The following is a 20000-nucleotide window of genomic DNA, read 5'->3' as shown; positions in this document are numbered from 1 at the left end:
GGTTTTCATATATAATTAGAAGGTTTGTGCGAAAGATTTGACTGATGTTTGAATTCGGACATTATTGATGAAAGTGAAAAAGCAACATTTTATCATTTATATTAAAGGGACATACCCTAGGTTTTAAACACTAAGACATATTTTTTTACTATTACTAGCTGTTTTTGATAACTGAAATCATACTTTACTTATATTTTATGGTTTAGATTATCAATTTCCGTACATTCGAAGTGTTTTTGGTCATTCTGGTATTTTTAATATCACAAAATGCATTTCTTATATTTTTAAAAACGTACGTGCGTCTGAGAAGTAACCGTTATGGAGTCGTGTTTTAGCCTATCTGTAGAGGGTGTTTCACCATTTCAAAGTCACAGACTCATTCTTCACTCATTTGTAAATTTATCCAAATATGTTACAGGTTTGTATATTAAATTAACTTAGTGTTATTTTTCACTTGTTGAAACTAGGGTCCGTCCCTTTAAATAAACACACTGGGGTTGGATTATTCTTCTATTGTTAAGTTTAGAGGGTTTTCTTGTTTAAAGAAGTAACTTTTATTGCAAAATTATTCTAAACGGAGAAAACATTGTAGCAATAAAAAATGGGCTAACCATCAAATAACTTATTGAACTTAGTAGTATTATCTTTTTAAAAACAACATTTGTGTGTGTTGAGTGATTTGTGTGACTGGTATACATGTATTTTATCTATAGTTGTAACACTATATGCTAATTTATTCGGCTACAGCTGTGGCATATGTCTAACCATAGAAAGTACCATAATATCTGTAATTAATAGCTTTGTTTAATGAAATGATTATATATATTTATTTATATATATATGATTATATATATATATATATATATATATATATATATATATATATATATATATATATATATATATATATATAGTTTCATCAAATATGAGTTCTCATCTCGTTTCGTTCATACATAATCAGGCGTGTGTGCAGGAATTTAGCACGGGGTGGGGGATCTAGACTGTGGCGACCGAAGTTTATAGTGGGGTCGAGTCATGCCCACCCACCCCACCTTGAAAATATATTGAGAACAAAGTTTGGGCAAGAAGGGGTTTCGACTGCCAACAACCCCCCCCCCCCCCCCCAACGCCTGCACACGTGCCTGATCTTATTTTTCTAAATACATCGCTTCTCCTACTGATTTCTAAATTTAGCTGCTTTTCATATAACACACGCTTGTTCTAACCGACTGGCTATTTACTGTTAAAGGTCCTTGGTTTCCTAAATATTTAAAAAAAAAAAAAAAAAAAAAAAAAAAAATAATTATATATATATATTAAAATAGAAATGGAAATCTTTCACCAAAAATTAACAAAATATTACATTAAGTTAAATCAATAAATTATAATATTTGGATCATCAACATTAAATGGCCAGTATCTTTTGTCAATGAATCTTGACGATTTTGTTTTTCGTTTCTTTTGAAACTAACCCTTAGATTTTTACTAACATGTTATTTTTAATTACTTTCTGAAGTTTTAGACATGCATGTTGTTGTTGCTTACTTGCAATTTTCATCTTGCATGCTGTTTTTTTTCTTTTTCTACCTTCTTCCATTTGCTCAAACATTTGTCATGTATGTTATTTTCGTTGGAAGCGAGAACAAACGTTATTCTCTGAGGCTATCTTATTGCCTTAATTGTGCATGGTTTATGATGTCATCAGTTCGTTCATTATTTGATGATGTCATCAGAATTCCAGAGAATATGCTGAACCTTTTGGTTTGGTTTTTCATTTGCAGACAGAAAGTCTTAGTTTTATGTTGCAAAAAGAAAAACAAAAAAGGTTTAGTATATGTATGAGAATTACCGATGACGTAGTTTGAATTATGATCATGTTTATGAATAAGGTAGTTGATGACATCAGAAACTTGCATGCTGAAATGATGTCGTCGCAAGGTAAGTTAAGATCATTTCCATCAAACATCATTGTAAATATTGATGTACATGTATTATTATATGGATTTTATATATATACGTAATTGAAATGTATAAAGAACAGAAATACTAAGAATTCAGCAAACACGTAACACAGACATACACAGTCTGAACGAAAAACTGTTTTTTAGCCGCGATCGAGACATTGTCTCTGCACAGAGCAGAGTCGAATGGGCATTTGGCAAAATAGTTGTTAACTCCACGAATTGCTATCTACTGCTTCGTCTATAGGAAGATAGCCATTTCCGATGAGATTATTTACCAGACAATACATCCTTCATACACCAGCCCCTGCGTGTGCTGTAACCTCACCGTGGTGCAGGGGTGTAACATTCTCTTTGAGAATGGCCAATACAGCACAAATGGAAGTTTAGAGTAAAATTCGGTGTCCGTAAAATTCTGTGATATTTGTATTTGTATTTTTGGCACAGTTCTTTACACTGTTTTTGTTTAAACATTGAATTTTTATATTGATGTTGATCATCACTTTATTTATTTGAATTATCATAGTTTGACACCCAATAGCCGATGTATTTTTCGTGCTGGGGTGTCATTAAACATTCATTCATTCATTCATTCATACACCACCACAAAGAGGACTGCCACTCCCAGACTAGTTTACTAAATCAAAACTAGCACAGGGTAGATATTTGTGGATAAATATATCTGTGATGACATGCATATGGAATAGCGTCAGCCATAGTGAGTGATGCAAACAAACACATCGTTTGTATGTATTTGTTTTCAAGTTCATTTAAAATTATTTTCGCGTGTTGCCAATGTCAGTAAAAAAAGAATCAATCACCTACTCACCCCAAATATCATTTAACCATAATACTATGACATTACATACACATAACATAAATTTTGATTTGTTTTAATTTTACTTATTTAACGCTCGGTTTCACAATATGAAATTCTAAAAATACGACTTTCTTTCACTGACCTGGTGATATATAGATAGATAGCTAACTAGTACGGCAGTCTGACTGGCAGAAACACAGACACAGACAAACACAACCACGGACAGACGTACATACATTCGCTCGCACTGTCAAACGTCGTTATCTCGACACCTCGACAGCTCGGGATATCTCGAAATGTAATATTTCCCTATGGATAAAATAAACGTGTGTTTTTTATATTTCGAACCACTGATAACTCGACCTCACTGGCTCGGTCCCTTCAATACTGATAATTGTATGACAATAGTATTGTATTCCCATGTTGACAAATGAGGGTGTATTTAGAATGAATATCATGTAAGAAGAAAAGGAGACAAGCCACGAACGAAAAAAAAAGAGATGTTAATATTTAATGCTCGTATGCTGTTTGGATTCTTGTATTATATCAGAATGGATTAGATGACCATGTGTTTTAAGTTACGGACCAGTTTTACGATCATTTCCAGTCATGCCTATGAAAACAGATGCTCTAATGAATTCTTATTCGCGGTATTTGAAGTTCATTTTATATCATATTAGAGTAAAGCTGTGTTATCATATACACGGATACGGATGAGACACGGAAACGGCAAAAAATCGCTATTTCTCTAATAGCAATTTCAGGTGTGTCCGGATGAGCATACGGATATACCATCCGAATACGGGCAGAGTTATTTCGATCGTTCCATGTAGCTCTTGAAATTCTATCCGCACGCCAAACCGCATGCCGGAAGTTGACAAAAATAGCTTCACATGTTAGTTTCTCTTCGAAAAGACTAAGGTTGAGTTCATCCAGACCGAGCAGGAAAAACATTTGCTAGACTGGATCATGCGCTTCACGTGAAAGCAAATGACCACATCGGGGACCAGTCAAATGGATGGGGGGGGGGGGGGGGGGGGGGCACAATCTCTAGTAGACGGGGCACAGTTTCCAGTGGCGGGCGTCGGCGGTGGGAGTCAGGTAGACAAAAACAAAACGTACCTTTTCGTTCTCGAGTTGGGGAGGGCACACACACATACACACACACACACACACACACACACACACACACACACACACACACACGCACCGCCGGATCCTACTTGCCTGTGAAGCTCACAAATGCGTCTGAAATTTGTGGATTAAAATAAAATTATTAGCAAAGAAATTTGAACGGTGAGACCAGTAACATTTTCAAAATCGTATCTTTGCATAAGGTAGAGTCAAAAGGATAACTTTTTTGGTAATGGATATAATCATATTGATGTCCTTACCTTTGTTTGACACCCTATAGTCAATCTGTATACTTTGTGTGTATGTGCTGCGCTGTCGTTAAACATTCATTCACGGGGCGGGACGTAGCCCAGTGGTAAAGCGCTCGCTCGATGCGCGGTCGGTCTCGGATCTATCCCCGTCGGTGGGTCCATTGGGCTATTTCTCGTTCCAGCCAGTGCACCATGACTCGTATATCAAAGGTATGTACTACCCTGTCTGTCGGATGGTGTATAAAAGATCCCTTGCTGCTAATCGAAAAGAGTAGCCATAAACAAAGTCAGGAATAGGAGGCTCTTGAATACATTTAAGGGGATGGATCCCTTGGTCTTTCTTCCCTCCCCTCCCCCTCCCCTTGGATCCGCATCTCCCATCATCCAGGGATCAAGCATTTCTGTGATCTGGCCTGGTACTTATAAAACTTTTAGAGTCTAGACTCGAGACTCTAATAGAGTCTGATCGGCCTCGGTGGCGTCGTGGTTAGCCATCGGTCTACAGGCTGGTAGGTACTGGGTTCGGATCCCAGTCGAGGCATGGGATTTTTAATTCAGATACCGACTCCAAAACCTGAGTGAGTGCTCCGCAAGGCTCAATGGGTAGGTGTAAACCACTTACACCGACCAGTTATCCATAACTGATTCAACAAAGGCCATGTTTTGTGCTATCCTGCCTGTGGGAAGCGCAAATAAAAGATCCCTTGCTGCTAATCGGAAGAGTAGCCCATATAGTGGCGACAGCGGATTTCTCTCACAATATCTGTGTGGTCCTTAACCATATGTCTGACGCCATATAACCGTAAATAAAATGTGTTGAGTGCATCGTTAAATATTTTTTTTTTTTAAACATTCATTCAATTATTCGTTCCTGTAAGTTACTGCCAGGTGTTTGGCCATTAGGAGGAGTGCATTACACTAATTCAAACCAGCACACGTGAGAATGTATATCTGGAAGTTTAAGCAGCTGCTCAGACATGCACACATGAATCACTGTCAAAACAAAGGCGATTTCGACTATTTACGAACGATGAGCATATCCTGCCCCACAGGTGGAATTTCGCTATGAACAAAGCCAATAGTTTTTGTCCAGACAGTTATTTTCATCTAAACGAGGAGATTATGTACAAGATTTTCATCAATTTTACTCACACCCCTCCCCCCCCCCCCCCAAATTTTTTAAAATTAAAAATAAAAAAAAACACTAAAAAACCCACCCAACATTAAAAAAGAAGAAAAAAAAAAAGCAAAACATAAAAAAAAGAAGAAGAAAAGAAATAGACAAAAATACAAACAACACGAAACAAACAAACAACAAACAAACAAATAAATAAACGAAGAAATATTGATGTGTCTTTAAACATTTTATACATTAACGTAAGCAATTAATTAAGTTGGAGAGTCCATGACCTTGTAACATGATACAGTGTGGACATTTGATAGGAAAGTGCGTAGCTCACTGGTAAATCCTTCTCCTAATGTGCCGATTGGCTCATTTCTGCGTTGCCCGTAACCATGTGTCTCTGCTTTTACTCCGTTAATATCAAATGCTGCACCTCGAACTTTGACACGGAAGTTTCTAATTTGGTACCTTGCAACCTCTAAATACCGTTGTTCTTGAAAAATTTTCTTCTCCGATTAGACCATGTGTTACAGTTACCAGATGTGTGATAGTTAACATCCGGTAATTAAAATGGATGAACTGGCAGTAAACGAACATTTCAGGGGCGGATCCAGATATTTTTTGTGATGGGTCTGAGGGGATAGGGGAGGATGTACCAACATATGAAAAGGCCAAACCAATGAAAATGTAAAACAAAGTCAGGAATAGGAGGCTCTTGAATACATTTAAGGGGATGGATCCCTTGGTCTTTCTTCCCTCCCCTCCCCCTCCCCTTGGATCCGCATCTCCCATCATCCAGGGATCAAGCATTCCTGTGATCTGGCCTGGTACTTATAAAACTTTTAGAGTCTAGACTCGAGACTCTAATAGAGTCTGATCGGCCTCGGTGGCGTCGTGGTTAGCCATCGGTCTACAGGCTGGTAGGTACTGGGTTCGGATCCCAGTCGAGGCATGGGATTTTTAATTCAGATACCGACTCCAAAACCTGAGTGAGTGCTCCGCAAGGCTCAATGGGTAGGTGTAAACCACTTACACCGACCAGTGATCCATAACTGGTTCAACAAAGGCCATGGTTTGTGCTATCCTGCCTGTGGGAAGCGCAAATAAAAGATCCCTTGCTGCTAATCGGAAGAGTAGCCCATATAGTGGCGACAGCGGGTTTCCTCTCAAAATCTGTGTGGTCCTTAACCATATGTCTGACGCCATATAACCGTAGATAAAATGTGTTGAGTGCGTCGTTAAATAAAACATTCCTTTCTTTCATTACATATTAAGTCTGGCCCATATGTTCGATCTATACCCATCAGTAGGCCCATCTGGCTAGGTGTTACAAAAAAGGTATGTTTTACTCTATCTGTGGACTGGGCTGGTGCATATAAAAGAGCCCTTGAAGATAATCAAAAAGGGTAGCCCGTGGAGTAGCGGAAACGGGTTTCCTCTCTGACTGAGAGCGTGATCCCGAACCGCCGTACAGCCGTTATTAAAATGTTTTGATTACGTCATTAAATAAACATTTGTTTCTTCCTTCCTTTCTTTCCTTCCATCATGTATATATGTTACCAGTGAAATTGTTTAACACGAGGCATTTTAATCTATCAGCATACGTCCAATCAATGCACCACAACTGGTCAAAGGCCGTGGTATGTGCTTTCCTGTCTGTGGGAAAAGTGCATATAAAAGATCCCTTGCTGCATTAGGAAAAATGTAGCGGGTTAACTCTGATGACTATGAGTCAAAATTACCAAATGTTTGACATCCACTAGCCGATGATTAATTAATCAACGTGCTCTAGTGGTGTCGTTAAACAAAACAAACACACTTTAAACTATCAGCATACGGGTATAGTCGTTAATATCTGCTAGGTGACTAAACGAAATGTCAAAGCACAGTTTAATATTTAGCTATACTTTTGAAAAAAAAAAAAAAAAAATTATTCATCTAGCTTAGTAGGTAGAGCGCTCGCCTGAGGAGCTTGCGTCGTAGGATCGAATCGCCTCAGTGGACCCATTCTCTACAACCATTACCCCTCGACTGACATATCAAATCCATGGTATGTACAATATTGGCTATGAAAACCTGTATAAAAATCACCTTACTGCTTTGTTGGTAAAAGTAGCCTATCATAGGCCTGTGTTCGAAGTGAGGGAAAGTTAAAAGCTGAAAATAATATACTCCCCCACCTCCCCCCCCCCAGCCTTACCTCCACCCTCCTTTGGAAGCCTGTGCCTATGTGGCAGCAGCTGGTTTCCTTTCTCCGTCGACCAAATATCGTAATATCTATACTGGTTCCAGCCAGTGCGCCACGACTGGTATATCAAAGGCCGTGGTATGTGCTGTCCTGTCTGTGGGATGGTGCATATAAAAGATCCCTTGCTACTAATGGAACAATGTAGCGGGTTTCCTCTCTGTGTCAAAATGAACGCCTGATATCCAATAATTTGATGAGTAATAAATCAATGTGCTCTAGTGGTGTCGTTAAATAAAACAAACAAACAAAATAATAACGAAAATTATGTCAGACACCAACCTCTCGTAAATATAATTAATATATTACATTGTATCTAGACGATAAAACCGTGATACATGGCTAGGCAGTATCTCTACACAATGCAGAGTTGAAATAGTGGACGATTCCACGAATATCTATCTCGAACCTAATCTATAGGAGGACAGCCACTTCCGAGGAGATCCTTTTCTGGAGATTTCATCCCTCTTGCACGGGGGAGAGGCGTTGCCCAGTGGTACAGCGCTCGCTTGATGCGTGGTCGGTTTGGGATCGATCTCCGTCAGTGGGTCCATTGCGCTATTTCTCAATCCAGCCAGTGCACCACGACTGGTACATCAATGGCCGTGGCATGTGTTATCCTGTCTATGGAATGATGCATATAAAAGATCCCTGGCTGCTAATCGAAAAAAGAGTAGCCCACGAAGTAGTGACAGCGGGTTTACTCTCTCAATATCTGTGTGGTCCTTAACCATATGTCCGACGCTATATAACCGTAAATAAAATGTGTTGAGTGCGTCGTTAAATAAAATATTTCCTTTCCTCTTGCACGGCCACAAAGAAGACTGCCACTCACAGACTAGTTATATTTGACTGCTGGTAAGTAAACATTCTTGGTATGTAATTTCCTGTTCTATACCTGTCCAAGACTGAAAGATTTACGAGTATTTCTACATTCCTTTCCTTTAACAGTCTTCCCAATTTATAACCCAACACATTGCTGAACAGAATATATTCTCTTTTTTAGAACAACCATTGAACTCTGGCTTGTGCGGAAACACGAGCTGGAATGTGTTAATGGTTTTGTGTAGGGTCTCCACGAGTACTCGGGCACGGGACGAGTCTAGCAAGACTCCGAGTCCGTCCACAGGACTCCAGTACAAAGATGAACACTGTCATTTAATAATATGTTTATGTCACTTTGCCATATGCTTGCCGCTGGTTACATTGTAAGACTATGACACATGGGCGGATCCAGGAAATATTTTTAGGGGGGGACCAAAAAAGAAGGGCACATTGACTCGTCAAAAGGGCACCTTACTACAAGTTTTGATATTTACAATTAATATGAATTCCTACAGTTCTACGTCATAATATACTAGCAATAATGAAGTAAATTGGCGTCACTCGCGTTAGAACCTCAATGGGGCTCTATTGAGACTCAACAACACAGACACATATCTGCAAGCTTGCGCATGTACACGAAAATCTTGATTTCATTTATCTACAATATAATTATTGTTTACTTAAAAAAATAAATAAATCTACAAACAAAAAGGGCACTTGGACATTTTGAGGGCACTTGAACAATTTTGGGGGGGGACGCGTCCCCCTGGTCCCCCCCCCCCCCTTGGATCCGCCCATGTGACATGAAGGACCAAAAAAAAAAAAAAAAGTCGAATGTGTTTAATGCAATACAATGGCATCATTTGGTATCCGTGTTCAGCCCTGGAATTAAGATGCATATGCTATTTTATTTTAGTCCTCAGTCTCATTATCATCTAGTGTAAGTGTCGGGTACTTGGGTCTGGGTCGAGTTTGACCCTTGAGTACTTGAGTCCAATATAGTTTTGTCGTTCACATTCAGTAACATTTTGACTTTTTACCGCTGAGCCAATGCACTACGACTGGTATATCAAATGCCGTGGTATGTGCTACCCTGTATGTGGGATGACGCATATAAAAGATCCCTTGCTACTGACGAAAACATGTCGGACTTCTTTTTAAGACTATATGTCAAAATTACCAAATGTTCGATATCCAGTAGCCTATGATTAACAAATCAATGTGCTCTAGTGGTGGCATTAAACGAAACAAACTTCAAACAGAAGAGAATAGAATAGGTGTTTAACGAAACCCCAGCAACAAACTTCAAACAGCTGCTACACTGTAATATCAGCAAATCAGCGAACTTCACTCAATCAAGTAAAACTCAACTACTCTTTAGAGTGTGTTTACTTCTGAACTTCATTGCTGGTATGTAAATATTCCTGTGCTATACCCTCCCAAGACTGCGCGATTTACTAGTTTTTCGACTTTACTGTAACGCATATCCCGTATCTGGCTACAAATCACAGTTATCTTCCCATTCGGAAATTTGTCCACGCAGATAGCTATGAAGTGGCAACTATTTGACTGAAGTTGACAGGGGGGAGCATGTAGTTTGTAAACATGTGTAACTTGTTGACATTGAAGACTTGTTTGTGGTAATTCCGGCACATGCAAAAGTAGTGCCAGGTTTAGTGGGCGTGTTTGTTTAAACCAATATCTTGGGAGAAAGAACTGGACAACAGGATTGTCCTTTTCAGGGTATGTTTCCCCCCAGGCATACAAAAATACATACAAAAATCCATGGGCCTGCGGCCTAATTCACTAAACTTTCGCAACTTTGCGATCTCGCAGTGCAATGCTAAAATACATACAAAGAGGATCCTTTGTTGTCTAGCAGTGTCTAAGAGACCTTGGTGAATTAGGCTCCTGCTGATATTAATAAACATGTTATAGCAACTAACGCTATATAGAAACACACAGCGAAATAATTGTGGTCTGTGGCCATCTCCCAATTCCCGTCTGTTTGAAGATTACTCCGGAAGATTTCCATTGAACAAATAGTTCAAGCCTTTAAACTCTCGACACCTGGTGATTGGAGAACGCAAATTATCTGCTGATCTTTCAACGAAACAGTACTGCATGTCTGCTTTGAACCGGCTGTGCCTATATTTAGACTCGTTTGTGGAGAGCGCATACACCTTTCTTGCAGCTATGATTCATTGGGCGCTACTTTTCCCGAAAACCGACCTTGGTGTAGGTTGTACTATACCAAATAAAATCCCATAGGCGACCATGTTAACGTATGTGTTTAAAAACACTGTATGCAAGATATCAAAGAAACTATGACCCATAAATATCAGTACTACAACACCTACCTCAAAGTATTAACTGTAGGAAATGGTACCTTCCATGGCTCATTTTCAGTACATGTATAACAATATGTCTTTACAACACCCCTAGTTCGCACAAAATTTGAGTACTTTTTTAAAGGCACCCCATACATGCTTCAAGCACAAGGCTACTTGACACAATGGTACTAAATTGCATACATTTTTTCCGCAGATGAAACTATTTGTTTTTACAACCAACACACTCACATTTATCACCAATCACAGGACTTGTGGTATTACCTTCTCTATGTACAGTTCGCTACACCTCGAATTGTGACCCAGCCGGAGGTTATTTGATTTAGTACTACCTGTAGATGTGCTAAAGGTTGCACATTACCATCAATTACTCCATGGAGTTCAATACAATTGTTATGTTATAATATATTCGGTGAAAACAAAAAATACAACAATATCAATAGGGTCACGTGACTGTTTTAGGGAGTACTGTCCCTTGACAACTATTTTTGCAAAAATTCAATAGAGGTCGACCACGAACAATTTGAGTTAGCCACCCTCATGCAAGAACACCATCTCATGTTACTGTTATACAGGTGGCAATACACCACTAGCACAATTGTTATCCGTAAAGGGACATGCACTAGTTTTTAAACACTAAGGCATATTTTTGACTATTATAGCCGTTTTTGATAACTGAAATCATACTTTACTTAGATCTATTTGTTCAGATGATCCAGTTCCGTACATTCGAAGTGTTTTTGGTCATCCTGGTGTTTTTAATATCACGAAATGCGTGTCTCATATTTTTAAAAACGCACGTGCGTCTGAGAAGTAACAGTTGTGGAGTCGAGTTTTAGTCTATTTTTAGAGGGTATTTCACCGTTTCAAAGTCACAGACTCATGTTTCACTCAATTGTAACTTTATCCAAAATGTGTTACAGGTTTGTAGATTAACTAAACTTAGTGTCCATTTTCATGGGCTGAAACTAGGGTCTGTCCTTTTAAATGTTACAAATAACTTCAGTCCAATGACTTATTTAAATACTATAGGTCAACCTACTTGTAATCATCAAAGACAGACTTAAAAAGACATTTCAAAATATTGAATGTTTTTTTGTTTTTTTTTTGAAGAGGAACTATTTTGTAAATCAGACTACATTAAGCTGTTACAAGTAGCGACACCGCTAATAGTCCTGTGGCCTTAAAGGGACATTCCCGAGTTTACTGCATTATAAGATGTTTCCGACTAATTAAATATTTCTACGATTAAACTTACATATTAAATATATTTTCTTGTTTAGAATATCAGTGTCTGTACATTCAATGTGTTTCTGGTCGTCTTAATATTTGTAAGAAGCCCAAACTGGATTTTGTCTTCAAATAATTTCGTACGTACGAAAAAATAGTTTTTAGAAAATAAAATGAAATTTAACCTAGTACACATATCAGAACGATCAGAAACACGTTTAATATACAGCCATTAATATTTTATGCAGAAAAATGTATTTAATATGTAATTACAGTCGTTAAAAAATCTCTGTTAGTCGATATAATCTTAAAAATTGAAGCAAACTCAGGAATGTTCCTTTAAGTTTCAGAATAATAACTAACATATTTCTGCAATGATTACGTCTCTTCTCTTTCCTAGACCAGATTATATTAATCTGCTAAAAGTTGCGACACGGCAAATGGTGGTAAGGCCTCAAGTCATTTCTTCTAAAAAAGAATTCTGCACCAAATACTTCTAAAAGTTAAAGTTTGTTTTATTTAACGACGCCACTAGAGCACATTGATTTTTTATCTTATCATCGGCTATTGGACGTCAAACATATGGTCATTCTGACACTGTTTTAGAGGAAACCTGCTGTCGCTACATATGCTACTCTTTTACGACAGACAGCAGGGATCTTTTATTTGCGCTTCCCACAGGCAGGATAGCACAAACCATGGCCTTTGTTGAACCAGTTATGGATCACTGGTCGGTACAAGTGGTTTACACCTACCCATTGAGCCTTGCGGAGCACTCACTCAGGGTTTGGAGTCGGTATCTGGATTAAAAATCCCATGCCTCGACTGGGATCCGAACCCAGTACCTACCAGCCTGTAGACCGATGGCCTAACCAGGACGCCACCGAGGCCGGTTACTTCTAAAAATGCAACTACGGGTAAATGTTAGTATATCAAGTTTGTAGGGAAATTTTCTACCAGACTATATTTTTAGGTTGGCTATTATTTATTTTCATTTCTTGCTAATGATGTCCTTTAAACATCTAGGATCGATCCCCGTCGGTGGACTCATTTGGCTATTTTTCGTTCCAGCCAGTGCTCCACAACTGGTGTAACAAAGGCCGTGGTATGTACTATCCTGTCTGTGGGATGGTGCATATAAAAGATCCCTTGCTGCTAATCGAAAAGGGTAGCCCATGAAGTGGCGACAGCGGGTTTCCTCTCTCATTATCTGCGTGGTCTTTAACCATATGTCTGACGCCATATAACAGTAAATAAAAATGTGTTGAGTGCGTCGTTAAATAAAACATTTCCTTCCTTCCTTTAAAAATTGTCGAGAAATCCCCGAAATTTAAGATAGTGGAATTTAGAACACGCCACTGTTCTATTTTACTCATAAAATATTGACGCAACTAGATTATGGCTTTATTACTTGGTATTACTGGGCGGTTTTTGGCCGAATTGAACAAAAATTCCCGAATCTGGATAATAAGTTTATTTATATAAGCATTAATTCCAAACAGCTATATAGGGTTATACACGAATCACTACGCATTTTCCCATGATTTACAACGAACATTTTGCGGGTAGAATTATGACACATGGTATAAGCTTCTTTTCAACAAATGATATCAAACACTGGCTCTTGATTGAAATGCAGTGGAGGAAGGAAGGAATGTTTTATTTAATGGCGTACTCAACCATTTTAATTACGGTTATATAGGTCAGACACAAGGTTAATGACCACACAGATAATGAGAGGAAACCCACTTCCGCCACACAATGGGCTACTCTTGTCGATTAGCAGACAGGAATCTTTTATAATCAGCATCTTACATACAGGATAGTACATACCACGACCTTTGTTACACTAGCCCAGTGGGCCCACCGACGTTAATTTAGGATGCAAGGATTGAAAGGAGAAAGGGACGCACTATCTGCTGATATCTGAAACATTGTATTATGAAACTATTTGTTTTTACAACCAACACACTCACATTTATCACCAATCACAGGACTTGTGGTATTACCGTCTCTATGTACAGTTCGCTACACCTCGAATTGTGACCCAGCCGGAGGTTATTTGATTTAGTACTACCTGTAGATGTGCTAAAGGTTGCACATTACCATCAATTACTCCATGGAGTTCAATACAATTGTTATGTTATAATATATTCGGTGAAAACAAAACATACAACAATATCAATAGGGTCACGTGACTGTTTTAGGGAGTACTGTCCCTTGACAACTATTTTTGCAAAAATTCAATAGAATAGAAGTCGACCACGAACAATTTGAGTTAGCCACCCTCATGCAAGAACACCATCTCATGTTACTGTTATACAGGTAGCAATACACCACTAGCACAATTGTTATCCGTAAAGGGACATGCACTAGTTTTTAAACACTAAGGCATATTTTTGACTGTTATAGCCGTTTTTGATAACTGAAATCATACTTTACTTAGATCTATTTGTTCAGATGATCCAGTTCCGTACATTCGAAGTGTTTTTGGTCATCCTGGTGTTTTTAATATCACGAAATGCGTGTCTCATATTTTTAAAAACGCACGTGCGTCTGAGAAGTAACAGTTATGTTTTAGTCTATTTTTAGAGGGTATTTCACCGTTTCAAAGTCACAGACTCATGTTTCACTCAATTGTAACTTTATCCAAAATGTGTTACAGGTTTGTAGATTAACTAAACTTAGTGTCCATTTTCATGGGCTGAAACTAGGGTCTGTCCTTTTAAATGTTACAAATAACTTCAGTCCAATGACTTATTTAAATACTATAGGTCAACCTACTTGTAATCATCAAAGACAGACTTAAAAAGACATTTCAAAAAATTGAATGTGGTTTGTTTTGTTTTTTTGAAGAGGAACTATTTTGTAAATCAGACTACATTAAGCTGTTACAAGTAGCGACACCGCTAATAGTCCTGTGGCCTTAAAGGGACATTCCCGAGTTTACTGCATTATAAGATGTTTCCGACTAATTAAATATTTCTACGATTAAACTTACATATTAAATATATTTTCTTGTTTAGAATATCAGTGTCTGTACATTCAATGTGTTTCTGGTCGTCTTAATATTTGTAAGAAGCCCAAACTGGATTTTGTCTTCAAATAATTTCGTACGTACGAAAAAATAGTTTTTAGAAAATAAAATGAAATTTAACCTAGTACACATATCAGAACGATCAGAAACACGTTTAATATACAGCCATTAATATTTTATGCAGAAAAATGTATTTGATATGTAATTACAGTCGTTAAAAAATCTCTGTTAGTCGATATAATCTTAAAAATTGAAGCAAACTCAGGAATGTCCCTTTAAGTTTCAGAATAATAACTAACATATTTCTGCAATGATTACGTCTCTTCTCTTTCCTAGACCAGATTATATTAATCTGCTAAAAGTTGCGACACGGCAAATGGTGGTAAGGCCTCAAGTCATTTCTTCTAAAAAAGAATTCTGCACCAAATACTTCTAAAAGTTAAAGTTTGTTTTATTTAACGACGCCACTAGAGCACATTGATTTTTTATCTTATCATCGGCTATTGGACGTCAAACATATGGTCATTCTGACACTGTTTTAGAGGAAACCTGCTGTCGCTACATATGCTACTCTTTTACGACAGACAGCAGGGATCTTTTATTTGCGCTTCCCACAGGCAGGATAGCACAAACCATGGCCTTTGTTGAACCAGTTATGGATCACTGGTCGGTACAAGTGGTTTACACCTACCCATTGAGCCTTGCGGAGCACTCACTCAGGGTTTGGAGTCGGTATCTGGATTAAAAATCCCATGCCTCGACTGGGATCCGAACCCAGTACCTACCAGCCTGTAGACCGATGGCCTAACCAGGACGCCACCGAGGCCGGTTACTTCTAAAAATGCAACTACGGGTAAATGTTAGTATATCAAGTTTGTAGGGAAATTTTCTACCAGACTATATTTTTAGGTTGGCTATTATTTATTTTCATTTCTTGCTAATGATGTCCTTTAAACATCTAGGATCGATCCCCGTCGGTGGACTCATTTGGCTATTTTTCGTTCCAGCCAGTGCTCCACAACTGGTGTAACAAAGGCCGTGGTATGTACTATCCTGTCTGTGGGATGGTGCATATAAAAGATCCCTTGCTGCTAATCGAAAAGGGTAGCCCATGAAGTGGCGACAGCGGGTTTCCTCTCTCATTATCTGCGTGGTCTTTAACCATATGTCTGACGCCATATAACAGTAAATAAAAATGTGTTGAGTGCGTCGTTAAATAAAACATTTCCTTCCTTCCTTTAAACATTGTCGAGAAATCTCCGAAATTTAAGATTGTGGAATTTAGAACACGCCACTGTTCTATTTTACTCATAAAATATTGACGCAACTAGATTATGGCTTTATTACTTGGTATTACTGGGCGGTTTTTGGCCGAATTGAACAAACATTCCCGAATCTGGATAATAAGTTTATTTATATAAGCATTAATTCCAAACAGCTATATAGGGTTATACACGAATCACTACGCATTTTCCCATGATTTACAACGAACATTTTGCGGGTAGAATTATGACACATGGTATAAGCTTCTTTTCAACAAATGATATCAAACACTGGCTCTTGATTGAAATGCAGTGGAGGAAGGAAGGAATGTTTTATTTAATGGCGTACTCAACCATTTTAATTACGGTTATATAGGTCAGACACAAGGTTAATGACCACACAGATAATGAGAGGAAACCCACTTCCGCCACACAATGGGCTACTCTTATCGATTAGCAGCCAGGAATCTTTTATAATCAGCATCTTACATACAGGATAGTACATACTACGACCTTTGTTACACTAGCCCAGTGGGCCCACCGACGTTAATTTAGGATGCAAGGATTGAAAGGAGAAAGGGACGCACTATCTGCTGATATCTGAAACATTGTATTACAAAGCATTGACCATATACGTATCTAGGTAGTTGACCATATACCATGCAGGTGAAAAAAACTCAATCCCCCACCAACCCCCCTCCAAAACCTAACCCTATACACAAAGTCCCACACCTCCACCCACCCCCACCCACCCAGTTAAAAAAAACACCAAAAAGAAACAAACAAACAAAACAAAACAAAACAAAACAGAAACAAACAAAAACGAGTTTATTAGAAGAGCGGTGTTTTTAATTTTGCACCAAGAAACAATATTATGTAATATGGAGGCAAGTGAACAGTGATTAAAATCTTAGTAAGTTAATATAAATAAATAAATAAAAATGTAGGTATTATTAACAATTTTAAATAACGTGATAGCTGAAATATGAATACACTTTGTTAAAACGGGAATAGGGGTGAAACGACCCGTTGCGTATATGAATAAATGCGAAACGACTTGGGGTGCGAATGAGTTTAGAACGAAACGACTGAATTCTGTCTTTCATGATTAGGACCGCGTTGAAAGGTAGTTTGAAGATCTGGAGCTACAGGTTTCGTCCATTTTTGGGTGGATATTTGACGGCATCACTAATACACGAATCTCTGTTTTAGATTGTCTAAAATCTTTCACATACTGAGATAAAGGTTTTTAACACAATCACACTATTTTTCCCTCTTTGTATAATACTATCAACTCAACATTCAACAATCTGATTCTGGATCAAACAGTACGTTTGTGATGCTGTGTTCGTCTATACTCGTCTTGTTAAAAACGATAGTGGCCATTTAATGGTGCTGTCTCAAAATTGCATAATAACGGCTTCCTTCCAAAATTATTTACTAACGTTTGCTTTGAAATGTAAACATTATATCTTCGACAGTATAGCCCTACAAAGAAGGCCATAAAAGAGGCTTAGTTTCTGAGTAAGTAGTCACAGAATGGTAACATCAATTTGTCCTTATGGTTAAAATGATCATTGTGGTGTTGTGAACATTACACCACTTGATGCTAGCGAAACAAATGCGTCCGAAAAAATATGACAGCCTTTTTGCAACATGGCGAACATTCCAAAAACAAACTTTCATAACTCAGTGGCTGTACTAGCTAGCAATGTGCCTTTTGTGTTCAGTCCTATGCTTTGGGGATCATAGAATCTACAAAACATATTTTTGAGATGATTTGGTAAAGATTTTACCAATATTATTTTACGGACAAATAATGGGTTATTTCCTTGCGAAAATGACAAAAATTTACTATTCTTTTACACCTTATGTACCCGGGTCCCATTGCCATCTCGTCTGCACTAACTAACCTAATAAGGAACTCTATTTTTCTTTGAAACAGCTGGGATATTAGTTTATTTGCGCGTACTCGCAGAATCTGTCTAAGAATTACCACAAGTTACTAAAGTGACCCCCCCCCCCCCTTCATATTTTCCCATTAGCAGAATCTCATCTAAAAATGTCAATGCCACATCCAAGGTCAAGGCCACGCAAAACCAAGTTCATGGTGCTAGAATATTACACAACCAAAACCCGCACGAGCAAATTCGAATATCCTATATCCTATATTTTGTTATTGTAATGGCTACCTGGTATTGGTCTCGACAAGGTCAGCCCACGTAAATCTAAGTTCATGGTTCGATCATATGGTGCTGGGATATTATACAAACAAAACCCGCACAAGCAAACTCGAATATCCTATATTTTGTTATTGTAATGGCTACCTGGTATTGGTCTCGACAAGGTCAGCCCACGTAAAACTAAGTTAATGGTTCGATCATATGGTGCTGGGATATTACACAAACAAAACCCGCACAAACTGACTCGAATAACCCATATTTTGTAATCTAATACAGACTGGAAATAGTTAGTAAAATATGACCTGCTGTTATCGTTTTTTAAAACGCAGGTCAAACGAAATATGGCTATCTATGAAAAACAATATGCCATGCTGGAAATAAAGACAGCATGGGGGTGAGTGGAAGGTTTGGGACAATGTGTGGAAAAGTACGACCTGTGAGATGCATTTTAGAGCATTATAAAATTAAAATATAACAGAATCATGAGTTCAGCCTCGCTAAATACAAGATGAGATGATCGTACATAGATCTGTCTCCTGAAAAGTGATCTACAATTTTTAAAGTAGTTTTATGAGGTGCATTTTAACTTCACCTGCAATGTCTAAAAATTAACTGTTTCTGGCTTTCCGTCGGCCGCTATTTCGAGCCCTGTGGTAGTGTGCCAAATTAGTTTTGAAAACCACTCATTGTCAGTCAATGTGTCCAGATACTCATCAAGCAACAGTAGTAGGTAAATACTTGTAATGGCAGAGTTCAACTCTATGCATATCGTATTCCTCCGTCCAGATTACGGACCAGTGAAGGAACTGACGCCTACCTGAACGTGGATAGTTGGATCACTCATTGTGTCCAGTTTTTTTCTCGTTTTTTTTGTTGTTTGTTGGTAAATTGGCTTCGTGATCCCTCCTGACCAGCCAGGCATATTCAATGTAGTCAATCTTTGACAGGCCTAGCCACCTCTGTGTCTACTTCATGTTTCACTGTGGTGAGCTCACTGAAGTCAAAACCATCCTTGGCAAACACGTCCACAAAGCGATCTTAGTGCTACGATTACCTTAAGTGTATACGATTGTTATGCACTTAAGGTGATCTTAGGGCTAAACTCGATTCGTGGAACGGGGCCAAGGTACTTTGTCAGCAAGGTGGTTAACCTAATCTTCTCCTCCTCGATCGACTTCTCATACAGGTCCGGGTACCTGCCCTGCGACCATTTGCGTAGCACCAAACCTTCGTCATCACCATATTAATGCAGCACTCACCTCACCCCCCCCCCCCTCTCTCTCTCTCTCTCTCTCTCTCTCTCTCGCTCTCTCTCTCTCTCTCTCTCTCTCTCTCTCTCTCTCTCTCTCTCTCTCTCTCTCTCTCTCTCTCTCTCTCTCTCTCTCTCTCTCTCACACACACACACACACAGTCAAACTTCGGAGGCCGTGTATATAGCCTTGACTAATAAGTGCCGGCTATCTATACGGCGATTGTTTTTGTGTTTTTTTGTATTTGTTGGGGGTTTATTTTTTTGGGGGGTGGAGGTGGGGGGATGTCAGTGCAAGGTCACCAGACCCCACCTAAACTTCCATGTGC

General features: G+C 38.5%; 1 protein-coding gene across 1 annotated transcript in view; it reads left to right on the top strand.

Annotated features, from left to right (window-relative positions):
* Positions 1-20000, top strand: part of LOC121386356 (calponin-2-like) — a 38496-nt gene that overhangs the window by 11361 nt on the left and 7135 nt on the right.

Source organism: Gigantopelta aegis, chromosome 12 (genome assembly GCF_016097555.1).
Source record: "Gigantopelta aegis isolate Gae_Host chromosome 12, Gae_host_genome, whole genome shotgun sequence".
NCBI classification, from domain to species: domain Eukaryota; kingdom Metazoa; phylum Mollusca; class Gastropoda; order Neomphalida; family Peltospiridae; genus Gigantopelta; species Gigantopelta aegis.
This window is presented reverse-complemented; position numbering and strand designations above follow the sequence as displayed.